The sequence below is a fragment of the Momordica charantia genome (assembly GCF_013281855.1).
Source record: "Momordica charantia cultivar OHB3-1 chromosome 7 unlocalized genomic scaffold, Mcharantia_2.0 BLBB01000007.1, whole genome shotgun sequence".
NCBI lineage: Eukaryota > Viridiplantae > Streptophyta > Magnoliopsida > Cucurbitales > Cucurbitaceae > Momordica > Momordica charantia.
In genome coordinates, this window is record NW_028275165.1 from 13,609,831 (window position 1) to 13,628,277 (window position 18,447).

General features: G+C 36.4%; 1 pseudogene; it reads right to left on the reverse strand.

The window, feature by feature from the left end:
* Nucleotides 1-14,478: 14,478 nt before the first annotated feature.
* LOC148210408 (secreted RxLR effector protein 161 pseudogene) lies at nucleotides 14,479-15,788 on the reverse strand (annotated as a pseudogene).
* Nucleotides 15,789-18,447: the final 2,659 nt, after the last annotated feature.

The following is an 18,447-nucleotide window of genomic DNA, read 5'->3' on the forward strand; positions in this document are numbered from 1 at the left end:
CATCAAAGACGCTATTGTAGGCTCTGCTTGTCTAGAAATTTGACCTACTGGTGGATTCTCCGTCTGACCGAGAGATGGAACCACTGGTGGATTCTTCGTCTGTCTGAAGTTTGGTTATTCTCCTTTGACTCTACTGTATCAGGGACAGCATCTCTATTTAGCCCACTCCGTCTCACAAACCTTCTTCTACGTGGAGGCATATTCTAATACCACAACAGTGTTCAACTTAGTTTAACATCACACCATTAAACATGAAACATGGTGCATGTTCATAACAATACATCATATTATTGTACACTGTTTATGCCTATACACTTTTTTTTATATAAAACAAAATTTGATAAAACAGAGACATACCTGGCAGTGACAAGGTGTTTGCGTGCTTGGCCATGGTGACACACTAATGCTTACGATGTAAGCAAGTCTACAGGATCATTAACTTGGGCTCTGATACCAACTGTAACGACCCGACTTTTTGGACTTAGACTAACTAAGGATGTTACTACGTGCATGCTGTCAACGTTTTAAATTTAACAAAATGGTAACGAACAAGAACGTCGTAGGAAAAATTTCATAACTTACTAAATAGTCAGAAACCTTTATTTGGGATCCAAAAAAAAAAAGTAATCAAAACGAAACAATTTCTAAAAAGAGAAAAGAAAATAATACCAATAGTAATTAAATTGTGAATAAAAGGAAAACATTGTCGCTAAATTTTAAAATAAAACACTTGAACATAATTCAGTATGGAATGCAGAAATAGAATTATTCTGACACGGTCCCCATGGCACACTCATTAAACGGTCTGTCACTTGCCTCATATGTTCTTGCCATTACCTAAAAAAAAATTAGAATAAGAGTGAGTATTAAAAATACCCAGTAAGAAACCCCGCTAACAGGTCCGACATGCATACACAAACGACATGAACATGTGGGACCTAAATCTTTATTCAGTCAAATTCTTTTCCTTTTCTTTTTGGCAAAAGTGAGCATTTCATCCTTTCCAAGCTTCATTTCATCTTCTTTTAATTGCTCTCTAGTTGTAGAAGATGTTATTAGGGTTTATGTTCATATTCTAGTTGTTTATTTCATTGTTTTTTCATGCATTTACCTTTTGTATTGTTTTAATTCAAGTTCTTACTTGTGTTCTTTGTTCATTATGTTCTTTTAAGGTTCTTTAGCGAGTTTCAACTCCTCTCATGCTCGAGAGAGAAGAGGGTCCAGCAAGAACTCATTGTATGACTTATTTATTCATTGAAATTCAATGAAAAATGCTTTCTTTATGTTTTCGTGCATGTACGTTTCTTTAATTATGTTCTAAATTAGTTATCAACCCCTTTGTGGAATGCCTTAGTAAAAATGATTTGATTTTCAACACGCTCGAGATTTCGGCCAAATTTCGCCTGAAACTTTTTTGGGTTGGTTTCTAAAAACTTCTATTTACATCTTTTTTCCATTCGGCTGGCGGGAACATGATTTATAATCCAAAGCCCAACCTTGGGAAATGTGAGTTAGGTAAAATAATAGGAAACCAATATGAGATGTGACTTAGGCATAAGCGCATAAAACATCGTCGTAGACATAGGCCCTCTAACCCATAATGCAAGTTAGTTGGTAGATATTATCTAGGATTGCAATCACACATAGGCATATGATTGTAGGTTACCCTAGCCTCTGCAGCAACCAAAAGCGGTAGTGAAAGAGTAGAACTCAAATCCCAAGGAAAGTCAGGAATTGCGCTTGGCGCAATTTCCCTAACATAGTGTGTTTTTCATGTTTTGCATTAAGACTAAGGTAGGAAACAAAGAGGTTGAGTTTTATTAAATTGCTTGCTAGTTAAAACTCCAAACAACATCATTTCACCACTATTTCCTTCATAAACCACAATTGCATATTTGAACTATTCACTTCTTTAAAATTGTTTTGAAAGCAACAAGTCCTTCAGGATTTGACCTTGGATTACTACCAAGTATTACTTGTGATCGTATGCGCTTGAACGTGTCTCTAATCTTTTTGATGGTATAGAAAGTCCCAACAAGTTTTTGGCGCCATTACCGGAGGCTTATTTTCCAAAACCATATTCTTTTCAGTGAATTGTTTCATGTGTGATTATTGCATACCTCTGTCATTGGACTTAATTGTTATATCTAACCATTAAGGGAGTTTTGTATGAGCAAGGGTCTGGTTGGTTAACCTTTGATCTAGAGATTGAAAGAACCCTTAAGAGGATAAGGCGTGAGCAGAAGTTGAGAAAAAATCTAGAAAATCAAAAATAAAAAGAAGTTGAATAAGTAGAAACTGAATAAGAGTCCATTAAGATGAATAGGAATCCGCAAAATCCTCCACCTCCACAAAATCCACCTGTGAACGGAGATATGACAGGTGAATGAGCAGCAAACCGAGCAGGAGAAGTGCCTAATCTGATCCTTCTAGCAGATAACCGAGATATAGCCATGTGGAATTATGTCTCTCATGCGTTACACAACCTAAATTTAGGGATAAATAATCCTTTACCCCAAGCTGCACAGTTCGAGCTTAAGCTAGTCATGTTTTAGATGTTACAGATGATGGGTCAGTTCGGAGGACTGACTAACGAAGATCCTTACTCCGATCTCAAATCTTTTATTGAAATAGCTAATGCACTTCAACTTCCTGGTGTCTCTGAGGATGTACTAAGATTAAAGATGTTTCCTTTTTCTCTCAGGGATGGTGCAAGAACTTGGCTAAACGTGCTAGAACCCAATTTTATCAACACGTGAGCAAAACTAACGGAGAAATTTTTGGTGAAGCACCACACTTTGACCAGGAACACAAACCTTCGACAAGACATTGTTTTTTCCCGACAAAAGGAGAATTAAGTAGTACAAGAAGCTTGGGAGTGTTTTAAAGAGTTACTAAGAAGATGCCCGAGCCATGGATTTCCCGCATGTGTGCAAATTGAACAGTTCTATAGAGGATTGGATCGTTCATCGAGAATGATGTTGAACACCGCAACCAATGGCTCGTTGTTAGAAAAGTCGGTTAATGAGATCGTTGATATCTTAAACAAGATGACAGACATTAATGACCAAGGCAAAATAGGAAGGTCATTGCCAAAGAAGCAAGTATCAGCCGAAATCTTTGAGTTGGACATAGTAGCTTCAATGCAAGCCCAAATAAGCAGCTGACAATGGAGAAGGAAACCAAAACCACCACTTCGGCGATGCTTGAACCTTCTCATGTTTTACAAATTTCAAATATATCTTGTGTCTATTGTGGTAATAGACACTTGTATGAGAACTGTCCAGCTAATCCAACGTCTATTTTCTATGTAGGTCAAGGTGCCCAGAGGAACTTCAATTCATATTTCAACACCTACAATTTTGGATGAAGGCACCATCCAAACTTTTCTTGGAGTAACCAAGAAGGAGCTAATAGCGGTGCGGAAGCACTCGCTCAACAATTCAAACAAAATTACAATCCTCCTGGTTTTTCAAATCAACCGGCGTTGCCGCCACAACAATACAATCAACAAAGAGCTCAAAATACTACTCATCAAGGTGGTAGCAACACAAGTTTGGAGACCATGATGAAAGAATTCATGACCAGAAGTAAAGCGACAACAAAAAAGTTCATGACAAGAACTGATGCTGCGATAAGAAACTTGGAGATGCAAGTGGAGTACATAACGAATGACCAAAACTCTAGACCTCAAGGTACATTTACTAGACATATGGAAAATCTTAAATGAGAAGGAAAAGAGCAATGTAAGGCAGTCATCACAAGAAGCGGACTGAGTTATGAAGGACTCTCACTTCCAACTGAAGGAGACGATGTAATTACACCTATTCCCACATCCACTCTACCACCAGAAGAGAAGGAAGAACCAGTAAGTTCAAATGAAAAAGAAAAAGGTAAGCAAGCAGTGCCCAGCACTACCTCACAGGTAGGTAATATTAAGATTCCTCCACCTTTCCCCCAAAGGCTAGTTAAAAAGAATCAAGATAATCATTTTAAGAAATTCTTTGAGATTCTAAAATAGTTGCATATAAATATACCTCGCATAGATGCTTTAGACAAATGCCTAACTACACCAAGTTTTTAAAAGATATCATATCTAGGCGTAAGAAACTAGGTGAGCATGAAACGGTAGCCTTAACAAATTGTAGTAGTGATGTTCTAGGGAATCCATTGCCTGTTAAATGTAAGGACCCAGGTAGTTTTACTATCCCTTGCTCAATAGGTGGTAAGAACTTAGGCAGCACATTATGTGACTTAGGAGCAAGCATTAATCTTACGTCCCTTTCTGTCTTTAAAGAGTTAGATATAGTAGAAGCTCGTCCCACTACTGTCACTTTGCAACTAGCTGATAGGTCTATCAAGAATCCGGAAGGGAAAATAGAAGATGCACTTGTTAAAGTCAATAAGTTTATTTTTCCGCCGATTTCATAATTTTGGATTGTGAAGCAGATCTTGAGGTGCTGATCATTCTTGGAAGGTCATTTATTTAGCAACTGGAGGCACAGTATTCAATGTGAGGTAAGGAGAGATCACTATGAAGGTCAATGATAAGCAGGTAACCTTCAATGTCCTTAATGCGATGCATCTCCCGGATGAGGTCGAGGACTGCTCTGCAATGGGGCAATCATGGAGGAACTCCAGGAAATGATTGTGGAAGACTTGGAAGTAGATTTGGAGGCTGTAGAAAAAGAAGCCAAAATTGCACTAGGCGCAATTTTGCCCCAATATTAGCGCTTTGAGTTTTTGTAGGCGACAATAGCCGATTTGAATGTCTTGCAACCTTCCATCATTGAACCTCCAAAACTGGAGAAGAAACCCCTACCTTTTCATTTAAAATATGCTTATTTGGGTTTAAACGATACTTTGCCAATTATCATTTCTTCGTATTTGTCTAATGAACATGAATCTTTACTTTTGCAGGTTTTGTCTAAGTACAAGAGAGCTATTGGATGGACCATAGCGGACATAAGAGGAATTAGTCCTACATTTTGCATGCCCAAAATCATCCTAGAAGAAGAAGCCACAAATTCTATCAAGTGCCAAAGGAGGCTTAACCCCAAAATGAAAGAGGTGGTCAAGAAGGAGGTCATAAAATGGTAAGACGCCGGGGTGATCTACCACATTTCTGATAGCAACTAGGTTAGCCCGATTCAATATTTTTCCAAAAAGGGTGGTATGACGGTGATTACAAATGATGACAACGAGTTGATCCCAACGAGGACGATGACTGGTTGGAGAGTGTGTATGGACTACCGTCGCCTAAACAAGGTAACTTGAAAAGACCATTTTCCATTACACTTTATTGACCAAGTGCTTGATCGTCTTGTAGGGAAGGAGTGCTATTGCTTCCTAGACGGGTATTCTGGTTACAACCAGATTACTATAGCCCCAGAGGACCAATAAAAGACTACTTTCACGTGTCCCTATGGGACTTTGCATTCCGAAGGATGCCGTTTCGTCTTTGTAACGCTTCTGCCACTTCCAAAGATGCATGACTGCTATTTTCTCTGATATGCTAGAAAGAACAGTAGAGATATTGATGGATGACTTTTCTGTATTTGGTGAATCTTTTGAAATTTGTTTACAAAATCTAGAGGATGTTTTAAAAAGACGTGAAGAAACTAACCTTATGCTTGATTGGGAGAAGTGCCATTTTATGGTACCTGAAGGAATAATCTTGGGTCACAAGATTTCAGGAAAAGGAATTGAGGTTGATAGAGCCAAGATAGATTTGATTGCCAAACTACCCCCTCCCACTACTGTAAAAGGTGTTAGAAGTTTCTTAGGACACGCGGGTTTCTACCATCGTTTTATAAAAGATTTTGCGAAAATTTCTAAACCCTTGTGTCAATTGTTGGAAGTGGATCGACCCTTTGTTTTTTATGAACATTGTTTGAAAGCTTTTGAGACATTTAAAAATGCACTTAGCTTAGTACCTATCATAATTGAACCAAATTGGAACTTGTTATTTGAACTAATGTGTGATGCGAGTGATTTTGTTGTAGGTGCGATGTTGGGTAAACGTAAAGGTAAAGTTCTTCATCCTATTTATTATGCAAGTAAAACCTTGAATAGTAGTAAGTTAAACTATACTGTGACTAAGAAAAAACTTTTGGCTGTTGTTTTCGCATTCGACAAGTTCCGTTCATATTTGATTGGGACTAAAGTGATAGTTTTTATGGGTCACTCCATATTAAAATACTTGTTTGCTAAAAAAGAAGCTAAGCATAGGTTGATTACATAGATATTATTGCTACAAGAGTTTCATCTAGAGATAAAAGATAGAAAAGGAACCGAAAACCAAGTAGCAGATCATTTGTCTAGGCTAGAGTCTTCTTTGCGATTAGGGAGCATTTTATTGATGAGCATCTGTTAGCTATTTCTAAAATCTCTTGGTATGCTGATTATGTAAACTATCTTGTTACCAATATAATTCCTAATGACTTGAGGAAGCACCAGATAAAGAAGTTCTTTTATGATGTTAGGTTTTATAGATGGGATGAACCTTTCTTATTTAAACTAGAACCTGACAATATTCTTCGCAGGTGTGTTGCTGAGCATGAAGGAGATTCTAGAGGCGTGCCACAAATCACCATATGGTGGACATTTTGCTCGACGTAAGACTGCGGCAAAGGTTCTACAAAGTGGTTTTTTTTTGCCGTCATTATTTCGAGATGCTCACATATTTGCTCAAGGATGTGACCACTGTAAAAGATCAGGTAACTTGACACGGAAACATGAGCTGTCCTTAAACCCAATATTAGAAGTTGAACTTTTCCATGTTTTGGGCATCGACTTCATGGGTCCATTCCCACTTTCATTCGGTAAGAATTACATTATCTTGGCTGTTGATTCTGTCTCGAAATAGGTTGAAGCTTCGGCCACCCCTACTAACGATGCCAAGGTAGTTTCTCTCTTATTTCAAAAGTTTATTTTCACTAGATATGATACACCTAAATGAATAATTAGTGATGAGGGCTCCCACTTTTTAAATAGGGCAGTGAGTAATTTGTTGAAAAATTATAACATTCACCATAAGATTGTTATTGCATATCACCCTCAAATTAATGGACTAGCAGAGATATCAAATAGGGCAATAAAGTCAATTTTAGAGAAGTCTGAGAATGTGAATAGAAATGACTGGGCTATGACACTAGATGATGCTTTATGGGCTTACAGAACTGCATATAAAACCCCGTTAGGCATGTTCCCATATCGCATTGTTTTTGGTAAAGCATGTCCTCTTCCGCTAGAGCTAGGACATATAGCATTTTGGGCTACGTGGAAACTAAATTTTGATTATGTTGCTGCAGGTGAAGCAAGATTGCTCCAGTTACATGAGTTGGCTGAGTTTCGTAAGTTTTGTTATGAGAATGCGAAGATGTGTAAAGAACAAACTAAAAAGTGGCATGATAAAAATATAATGGATAAGAATTTAGAACCTGGAAACTTAGTTTTGCTATTTAATTCTAGATTAAGGTTGTTTCCAGGTAAGCTTAAGTCTGGATGGTCGGGCCCATTCGTAGTTGAACATGTTTCTCCACGGAGCGATGGATTTAAGGGGCTCCAAAGGTAAAATTATTAAGGTAAATGGGCATCAGGTCAAGAAATGTTGTGGTGAATATATTGACAGTGGTAAAACCTCTATATTACTGAAAGACTCATGAAAAATAGTGGAAACAGTCCCTCGGATAGTTTGGAGGACGTTTTTATGTAAAATATTTTGTCTCCTTTTTGAGAAATTTTTACATTTACTTCAAGGCTTTTTTTGTGTAGATTCCAAATCTAATCGTTGTTTTTGCATTTGAATTTTGCAGGATTAAGATCTGACCCACGTCAAAATTGCGCCAGGCCCAATTTAAGAAGCTACGATTTTTGAAATTTTGGGCATGAATTCCATAGGCTTTATTTGGGGTTACATTTAAATGGGCTTTGGGTTTTGTTTTAAATGAAAAAAAGGCCCAATACTAAACCCTATTATGTTTTAAACATGTTTTAAAACATAAACTAAAACCTTAGGATTTCAAAACCCCCATTCATGATTTTTCACCAAGATTTTCGCACTTGTTTTCAAATCTTCTCTCAAGAAATCTCAAAGAATCTCAAAGTCTCTCATTTCTCTCTTTTTTTGAACAATTAAGGTTTATTGGAGTGATTTTCGTTGTTGACCATGAAGCAAGCTCGAGAACCAGGGAAGGTTCTTCTTCCTCTAAGCCACACGATAAAGAGAAGGAGAAGAAGAAAGTGTTGTTGCCTCCACCAACTAAACTGGGTATGATTCCTCTTGAACCTCCTAGGATTTCTCATGAAAAGCTAATTTTTTATCCTAGGGAACAAAGAAGAAAATATGAGGAAACTATAAGAATAAACCCTAGGAGAAATCTATCCATAGGTGGTACAAATTCTGAAAAGATCAATATGGAATCTCATGATGCTAGGGTTAATAAAGAGGGTCATAGTGAGAATAAATTAGGGGGAATTAGTAAAGTCTATCTTCGAAAGAATGAATCTTTAGAGGAAAAAGGTTATGTTTTAGATGATGAAATTGCTAGACTTCACGAGAGGGCGGAGATGTTCAGTAAAAATAAAGAAATTAGGGATAAATAGAATGAGATGTTTATGCTAAAATTGAAGAAATAAACATAAAATGGCAAGAATTCATGGAAAACTCGAAGAAAGTGAGTGAGGATATTCAACTTGAGTTAAATAGTATGAGTATACGTCGTAGGTTGAATTCTTCTCAAGATAACACCGTTTCCGAGTGTTTAGAACTGTCTATCCCTCCCCCTCTTTCCACTACTATTGTAATACATGTTGAAGGTCAAGAATAGGTTAGTGGAGACTCAGAACACGACATGGAGCCCTTGGAACATTCAGATTCGGCTACTGTTGAAATTCAGTGCCAAATTGCGCCTGGCGCAATTTTGGATGAGACTCCACCGGCCACTCTACAAAGTATTTTGTCTCCATCTTTCCCAGACCCTATCTTGACTACAAAGCCCCTAGTTTTTTATGATTTAAAACAGGAAAGGACAACGCCGAAAATTGTCGAAATTTTGGTGGCGTTGAATGAAGCGAGTGGAAAAGATCCCTTGGTAGATGATGGAACTAGTGGAGCAGCACAAGAAAGATTAGAGGTTAAAGAAGAAAATGAAGATCTTGGAGCATTAACCCAAGAAGTGCATGGAGATGAGTTTGAAGAGGAAGAAGACAATGACGATATCTCTCAATATGAAGTGAGAGTACGAACTCTAGTGCACGAATGTCAACAAGATGATGAGAAGCCCCCTGCACAAGAGCAAGAAGGAACATCCGGTCCTGTGGATGTCCCTAATGAGGCCACGGAAGAGTCCTCTTCATCTTCTTCTTCAAAAGGTAAGTCCCCTTCTTTGCCGAGTTTAATGTTTCTGACCCAAACTTTGTTGCTACTATAGAGACCTCAGAGGAAGAGGTGTGCTTGACTGATGTGGCAAAAAAAGCAAGAAAGAAGAAGAAATTGGCAAAAATTGCGCCTAGTGCAATTTCTAGGCCTAGGACCCGAGCTGTTGTGGCACGTTTGACTGCCTAAAAAGAAGCTGAGGCTGGTTCATCTAAAAAAGCCAAGAAGGCTAGGGTGCCTAGAGGGGCAGAAGAGCCACTTGAGGATGCCAACGAAGAGGAGCCCGATTCTATCGAGCAAACACCATCAATAGTAAAAAGGGTGAGATTGGAGGTGAGGAGACCCAACTTCACAGCACGTGATATCCTACTTGAGAGGGGCTTCGATGAAGCAAAAGTGCCAGTGCTAGAGTATGTCAAAAGAAGGCTTGTGGAGAATGGTTAGGAGACGTTGTTAGCCCTCACTATGAGGGTACCGGAGGCCTTGGTCAAAGATTTTTATGATGCCATCAATCCCAATCGAGAGGATGAAGTCAAAATATGGGGTAAAGTGGTAAAATTCTCCCCTTCCATTATTAACACTCACCATGGTTTGTTGGATGTCTTTAATGCCATAGGTAATGAGATTTTGGTGCATCCATCTGACGAGCAAGTGGAGGAGGCGTGTAGACTTATTTGTCAACCACACAATACTTGGACCGTCTCAACCACGGGAAAGCTTTCCTTAAAGCCCCTTGACATCAATGAGCAAGCAACGGTTTGGACATATGTGGTGAAGAACCGTTTGATCCCCACTTCTCACGATTCCTCCATTAATTGCAACAGGGCGATGATGGTGTACATCCTAATGAAGGGCATTGAGTTCAACTTTGGGGAGCTCATAAGCAACGAGATACGGAGTTGCTCGGAGAAAATGGTAGGTCCCCTTGTTTTTCCTAGATTAATAATTGAATTATGCTTGTAGGCTGGAGTAGAGGCCGATGATGCAAATGTAATGACTCCCAAGAAGCCGGTCACATCCCTACGGTGAGTTTGAGGATATTCGATAATTCGAGAGGAAGATTCTCCCATTACCGCTGCAGATCCCGAGACCCGAGGAGTGGTAACTAGGGAGCAATTTGACGGGCTTAGGCAGAAGTACGAGCTTCTTTTGGTTACTCAACATACCATATGTGAGTTCCTCAAGAAGGTATACGGTGATGAAACATCTTCTTTCCCCGATGTGCTTGCAGCCGACTTACCATCTTGTTCCCATCTTCCTACTCATTCAACCAGTGATGATTCTTCAGATGATGATTAGGGGAGTATCTCTCTCTCCTTACTTTGATACTATATACGTTGATCTTGATCTTGTACATTAGGTTAGTTTGTTTAGGTTGTTCTTTTATTTTGTATGTTAGATTGTTTAGTATAGGTTGTTTAGATTAGTTTGCATATTAGGTAGTGTAGGATGTTTTTGTGTTCATAGTTTTGCATGATAGGTTATTTAGTTTTTCTTCTAGGTTAGTTGTTGGGATGCTGTGCTGTTAGGGATGTATATAAGTTGTGTTTTTGTATATGTTTAAAGTTCAAGCTTGCATACTTGCTTGTTCTAACTACTAGCTTGTCCTTAGCTTCTTCAATGCATCTTTTCTAAACTCTCAACATGTTCAATTTTTTAATGAAATGTTTTATTTTGTTCTTTGTTTTTGTATCATGTTGATGAGGATTATTAAGGCCATGTATAGGTTAGATTTCCTAGTTTTATGATCAAGACATAAGTCATTTTCCATTCTCTTTTGTTTTGGTTATAAAACTGTGTTCTGCTTCTTTTTGTTTTGAAACCTAAAATTTTTCACTGTTTTGGAAGTCCTTGTCCTTTTTGTGTCAAAATTTTGCATCTCTCAAAATTTCTTTCCCCAGTGAGGACACTGTTTCCCTTAAATTAGGGGGGGGGGGGGGGGGACAGTGCGTGTCTTTTTATTTTAATGAAAATGCTTTTTACATTTCGAAAAAGAGTCAACAAGAAAATGCAAGCAATAAAAGAGTCTTATTAAAAAAAGAGTCATATCAAGAAATTTTTTCGAAAGAAAGAGTATGAAAAAGTGTACAAAAGAAGAAAAGTAAGTACAAAAAGAGTCTTGAGAGAAAATAAGAGTGGGGGAAAGAAAAGAAAAATAAGAGTGAGAGAAAGATAAGAGTGGTAAGAAACATGAGAGGAAATAAAACACACTTATTTTCTCGAGTCCCACTATAGACATTCATTTATCTTTAAGGGGTGGCGTTAGCATCTTGGAGGGTAGTAGTCTACATATTAAGTTGACTTCGTAAAAACCATTGTCGACGTCATTTTATGTCGGGTTGCTACCTAACGAGATTCTATGAGTGGCTATGGTTTGAAATAGATGTTAGTGTGTTGAAACTCTTAGGGGCTAGTAGCTGGTCCATGTGTATTTTTGGATGTAAAACTTTTTTAATCAAAATGGAAGTGTGCATATTCCTTGGTTTTGTAAAGAGTTTTGTGTTTTAGAAAAGAGAGGAGTTAGAATCATTTTTATTTTCAAAACAAAGGATGGTTTATGGTTCGTTGGCTTGAGATTAAAGTTAGGAAGTTTAGCTTGTGGAGCTTTTTCTAAGACATATATGATTCATTTACTTAGAACCTTTGGATTGTTGCTCATTCATATTTTTAGCATGTTGATTGTTTTAGATTTGTTGTTGTTGTTTTTGCTTGAGGACAAGCAAATGGCTAAGTTTGGGGGTGTGTTAGGATTGACTTTTTACTGTAGAAACATGTGTCGGTAGCCCTGTTTGACCATGTTTTTGACGCCTTTCCCATCATGATTTGCTAAGAAGAACCACATATTCTTAAAGTAGAACATGCATAGATTATTTGTGCATAAAATTCAAACTATGGGACTTTAGGAAAAAGATGAGAAAAACACAGTCAAAGTTGGAAGAAAATAATAGAAATTTGTTTTTGCAAAATTTCGCCCGACGCATTTTTGGAGGACAAAATGGCAAAATGCACGTTTTGATTAATGAAGGGTAAGGAGAACATTTCCCACATATTCAAACACATCCCAAACCGTGAGTCCAAGTCCAAGTGAGGTGGTTAGGTGAATTTCAACCCATTTCCACCTAAAATGGTGAGGAGTTGCAACCAACCTATGGTGCTATAAAAAGAAGTCATCCCTTAAGAAGAATTTCATCCCTTCTAAGCTTCATTTCATCTTCATTTAGTTGCTCTCTAGTTGTAGAACATGTTTTTAGGGTTTATGTTCATTTCCTTGTTTTTCACGCTTTTACCTTTTGTATTGCTTTTAATTCAAGTTTTTACTTTTGTTCTTTGTTCATTCTTTTATTTTAAAGTTCTTTAGCGAGTTTCAACTCCCCTCACGCTCGAGAGAGAAGAGGGTCAAGCTAGAACTCATTGTACGGCTTATTTATTCATTTAAATTCAATGAAAAATACTTTTTTTTATGTTTTTGTGCATTTACTTTCCTTTAATTATGTTCTAAATTAGTTATCAACCTCTTTGTAGAATGGCTTAGTCAAAATGATTTGATTTTCAACACGTTCGGGATTTTTGCCATATTGCGCTTGGCACTTTTTTAGACTGGTTTCTAAAAACTTCTCTTTACATCTACTTTTCCATTCAGTCGGTGGGAACCTTATTTATACATCAAAGCCCAACCTTGGGAAAGGTGAGTTTGGTAAAATAATAGGAAACCAATATGAGATGTGGCTTAGGCATAAGCACATAAAATGTGGTCTTGGACATAGGCCCTCTAACCCAAAATGCAAGTGCGTTGGTAGATATTCTTTAGGATTGTAATCACGCATAGGCATATGATTGTAGGTTACCCTAGCCTCTGCAACAACCAAAAGCGATAGTGAAAGAGTAGAACTTGAATTCCAAGAAAAGTTAGAAATTACGCCTGGCACAATTTCCCCAACATAGTGTGTTTTCCATGTTTTGCATGAAGACTAAGGTAGGAAGCAAAGAGGTTGAGTTTTATTAAATTGCTTGCTAGTTAAAACCACAAACAACAACATTTTACCACTATTTCCTTTATAAACCAGAATTGCATATTTGAACTATTCACTTCTTAAAAATGGGTTTGAAAGCAACAAATCCTTGAGGATTTGACCTTGGATTACTACCAAGTATTAGTTGTGACCGTGTGTGCTTGCACGTGTCTCTAATCTTTTTTAAGGTAGAGAAAGTCCCAACAGTCATCATATGAAATATTAATCTAGTTAGTTTACGGTGTTATAACAAAAGATTAATTATTTCATTGTCCGGTCTTATACAAACTAATTGTATAGGATACTCCTACTCGCATGTTTCCACATCAATGACCTGGATAAGTCATTTGTAACTATTACAAAGTGGGTCGTATCCATAGTGTTACCAGGATAAGGTACCCAACCTTGTCCATGTACTATAGACCATTTAGGTTAATTAGTGAAACATTATCCATTTTTATATCGACTATATAAGTCTGTATATTTATTATACAAAATAAAATATTGCGTATATAATATATTTATCGTATATCAGTTATATATACACTATGTATTACACTAGTCTGTATATAAAATATATACACTATGTATTAAAATATATTTATCGTATATCAGTTATATATTGTTCAAGTTACCTTAAATAACCTTGGATCTTGGTTTATTGGAATACGAGTAATGCAAAGAAATAATAAAAATAACTCCTTATTAAATAAATAATTTGTTCATAAACTACAAATACACGAGCTATAGGTACAAAACCCAACAATCTTCCACTTGTCCGAAAGCGAGTGGGATGTACAAGTATTACAATGAACTATGACATACAATATATCCAACAACATCTCCCACTTTCCCTAGACTAAATGGCACATGTCTCGTAAACCTAGACTCTCTAGATGACCCTTAAACACTTAGTCGTGAGAGCCTTTGTAAATGGATCAGCAATATTGTGCTCCGAAACAATCTTCATGACGATCACATGTCCTTGTTGCACAATCTTCCTCATCAGGTGATCTTCCTCTCTATATGCTTGCCTCTCATGTGGCTTCGTGGTTTTTTCGAATTTGCCCCTACACCACTATTATCACATTAAAGTATAATGGGAAGGGAGATATTTGCAACGACTTCCAAGTCCGTCAGGAACTTTCTAAGCCATACAGCTTCTTTAGGATCGTTGCAAGCTGCTACATACTCAACTTCCATTGCGTGGTCTGCAATGTACCCTTGCTTAACACTCTGCGAAACTACAACACCTCCATTCAGAGTGAACACTAATCCTGAAGTGGATTTTCTTGAATCCTTGTCAGTCTGAAAATCAGAGTCAGTGTATCTTGTAAGGATCAAATACTTCGCACCATACACAAGTATGTAGTTCCTCATTCTCAAAAGATACTTGAGTATTGTTTTGACTACAGTCCAGTGTTCAAGCCCTGGATTGGATTGATATCGGCTGACAATCCCAACTCCGTAGTATATGACAGGCCTAATACACAACATGGCATACATAGGGCTACCCACAGCTGACGCATAGAGAATACGTCTCATGTCATCAACTTCTTGAGGTGTCTTAGGACATTGGTCCTTAGACAAAGCAACTTCATTCCTGAAAGGTAAAAGCCCTTTGTTCGAGTTTTGCATCAAATATATTAACAGTATTTTGTCAATATAGATATCTGAGATAAGGCTAGCGTTTTGTTTTTGCAATTCCTGAAAATTTGAATCCCAATAACAAACTGAGCTTTTCCCAAATCTTTAATTTGGAATTGAGTTCTAGCCATTTTTTAACGTCTGTCAGAAAGCATACATCGTTCCTAATGAATAGGATATCATCCATGTATAATACTAGGAATGCTACAGTACTATTGATGACCTTCTTATAAACACAAGGTTCATCAACATTTTGGTCAAAACTATAAGATTTGACCGCGGTGTCAAATCTTATGTTCCAAGATCTAAAAGCATGTTCTAACCAAAAATGGATCTTTTTAGATTGCAAACTTTTTGCTATTCACTTTGTTTTATGAATCCTTCTTGTTGAGTCATGTAGATGCTCATCAAGTTAACCTTTAGAAAAGCAGCCTTGACGTCCATCTGCCAAATTTCATGGTCATAAAATGTGGCAATGGACAAGAGAATGTGGATAGACTTCAACATGGAAATAAGGGAGAAAGTCTCTTCATAATTAACACCTTCCTATTGGGTGTAACCCTTTGCCACTATTCTAGCCTTGAAGGTTTATACCTTCCATTAGCATCTCTCTTCCACTTGTAGATCCATTTACAACCTACAGGTTTTACCCCATCAGGTTGATCCACAAGCTCCCAGACAGAATTGAAGTACATAGACTCCATTTCATGATCCATAGCTTTGACCCACTCATCTTTGTTAACATTCTTCATTGCCTGTTTATAAGACAATGTTGAACGCCATCATTCGGTATGACGAGTTGGGATTCTATTAATCCGATGTAACGGTTAGGTTCGCTGACATCTCTCTCACTACTTCGAGGACCTCTCTGATCTTGAGAAGAATTGTGTTAACCCGATGTTGGGACTTTTTCTAACTTTAAAAGACAAGAGACAAGCACAAGCATACACGGTCACAAGTAATACTTGGGAGTAATCCAAGGTTGAATCCTTAGAGACTTGTGCTTTTTAAAACGGTTTTAAATAATTGAAATGGTTCAAAGTGCAATTTTGGTTTGTGAAGAAAATAGTGATAAAATGTTGTTGTTTGGGGTTTCAAATATCAAGCAATTTAATAAAACACAATTTCTCTGTTTCCTACCTTAGTTTTGATGGAAAATATTGAAGATACACACTTTAAGGAGAATGCATCAGCCATTACTTGGCTAATCTTGAGAATTTGAGTTCTACTCTTTCACGAACCAGTTTTGATTGTTGTAGAGGCTAGGGTAACCTACAATAATATTTCTATGTGTGATTACACTCCTAAAAAGTAATTATCAACTCATTTTCATTTATGGGTCAGTGGGCCTATGTCTATGACCGTGTTTTATGCGCTTATGATCAAGTTGTTGGGTTTGGTGCCCTTAGCTCGTGTATTTCTAATTTATGAACAAAATATTTATTCAATAAAGAGTTATCTTATTATTTATTTGCATGAATCGTATTCCAATAAACTAAGAACCAATGTATTTAATGTAATTGTAATGGTATATATTTGATATATAGCATATATTTAATATACAATGTATATTTTTTTGATATATCATATATATTCGATATACAAGTAGATAATATTCAAGGAATAACCTAAATGGTCTATAGTACCTTATCCTGGTAACACTATGGATACGACTCACTTTGTAATAGTTACAAACGACTTTACCCACTTTGTCTAGACATGCAAGTGGGGGTATTCTATACAATGAGTTTGTATTAGACCGGACCGCGAAATAATTAATCATTGGCTCTAACATCGTTAGTCAATAGATTGTTATCTCATAGGATGACTAGGTAACTCGACCTTAATCTTGAGCGAGTTATGGACACCTGCCGACAAGGGACCATCATTTGATTTGTATGGGTGAGCGTGGCCCAAGTTGCCAACTCAATAATCCTACCATTTTGGGGTTGAGACTGAGTAGGGAGCAAGGAACATAACTACGCAATATGGAATTCACTCATTCCCGACTTTAGGGAAGTATATGAGAATTCCCTTACATGCTGACTCCGAGACTTGAACAAGGGGACCCACCATCACACTGGTCGGAGCGAAGCTTCTAGTTATTGGTCGGACCATAACCGGGTTGATCATTAGATGAGTAGTAGTATTTAAGGAGCAAGATGTAACCTAGGGGTAAAACGGTAATTTGACCTGCTAGAGTTACAAGCACTCGTGAAGGATTTACTTGTCATTAATGGTCGTACATCCGTGGACACGAAAATATTATGCAGTGAGAAGAGTGCAGCTTCGGGTCTTCAATGGAGTGACTCGCAGTTAACGAATGTTGATTAACTTCGTGAATGAGTTTGACTGATTAATCTCGTATCGTTGGAGCTTTTGATATATAGGTCCAGTAAGTTCCCTTACTAGCTCACAACGGCTAAAACGAGGATCAAGATTTTGAGAGAATTTGAAATGTTTAAATTATATATCAAGGAATATATATAATGTATATTATGATTCATTATATATATAGTTTATTTTTAATAAATATTCAATAATTAAACTATATATTATGAGAGAAATATTTGAATAGGATTCAAATAATTTATTTAAATTGGAATCATATTAAAACCATAGGTTATACAAGAGAGATGTATCTGAATATATTGAAATATATAGTTTTTTTTATATATGTCATTTTTAATTAAAAGTTAAATAATTAATTGTTAATTAATTAATTATTTATTTATTTAATATTTTGATTTAAATTAAAAAATTATTAATTACATTAATAATTAATAATTAGATTAATTAACTTAACTAGTTATTAATTAGAATTAAATTAATTAATTGTTAGTTGATTTAATTTGTTTATTATTAATTAAAAAGAAAAGGATATCCTAATGGCCTTGAGAATTTTCCTAGATTTAGGAGAAGATATCTTTTACCAAAATGATAAGATATCCTAATAGTGTTAGAATTTTCAATCTCTATAAATATAACAATAAGACTAAACCTTAAGGGGTCGTTTGGTTCAAGGTTTCAAAAATGATGCATGAGATTAAGATGCCTGAGATTAAGATACTTGGGAATAAGATGCCTCGGAAACAAAGATAACTATGTTTGGTTGTATATATGTCTCGATTAAGATGACTGAGATTAAGATATCTGAAAATAAATTATATATATGTTTATTTTGTGTGATTATGCATATTATGTCATTATAAACGTTGATTAATGACCAATAAAATTTAAATAAAAAATAAATAATATAAATTAAATTATTTTATATTAGCATTCTAAATTTTAAATAAAAAATTTAGCTATATTGACAATTTATCACAATAATCAATTGAAAATTAATATTAAATGTTATTTAACTAAATTCTAATATACACATATTTAGCAAAATGATATATTTGTATA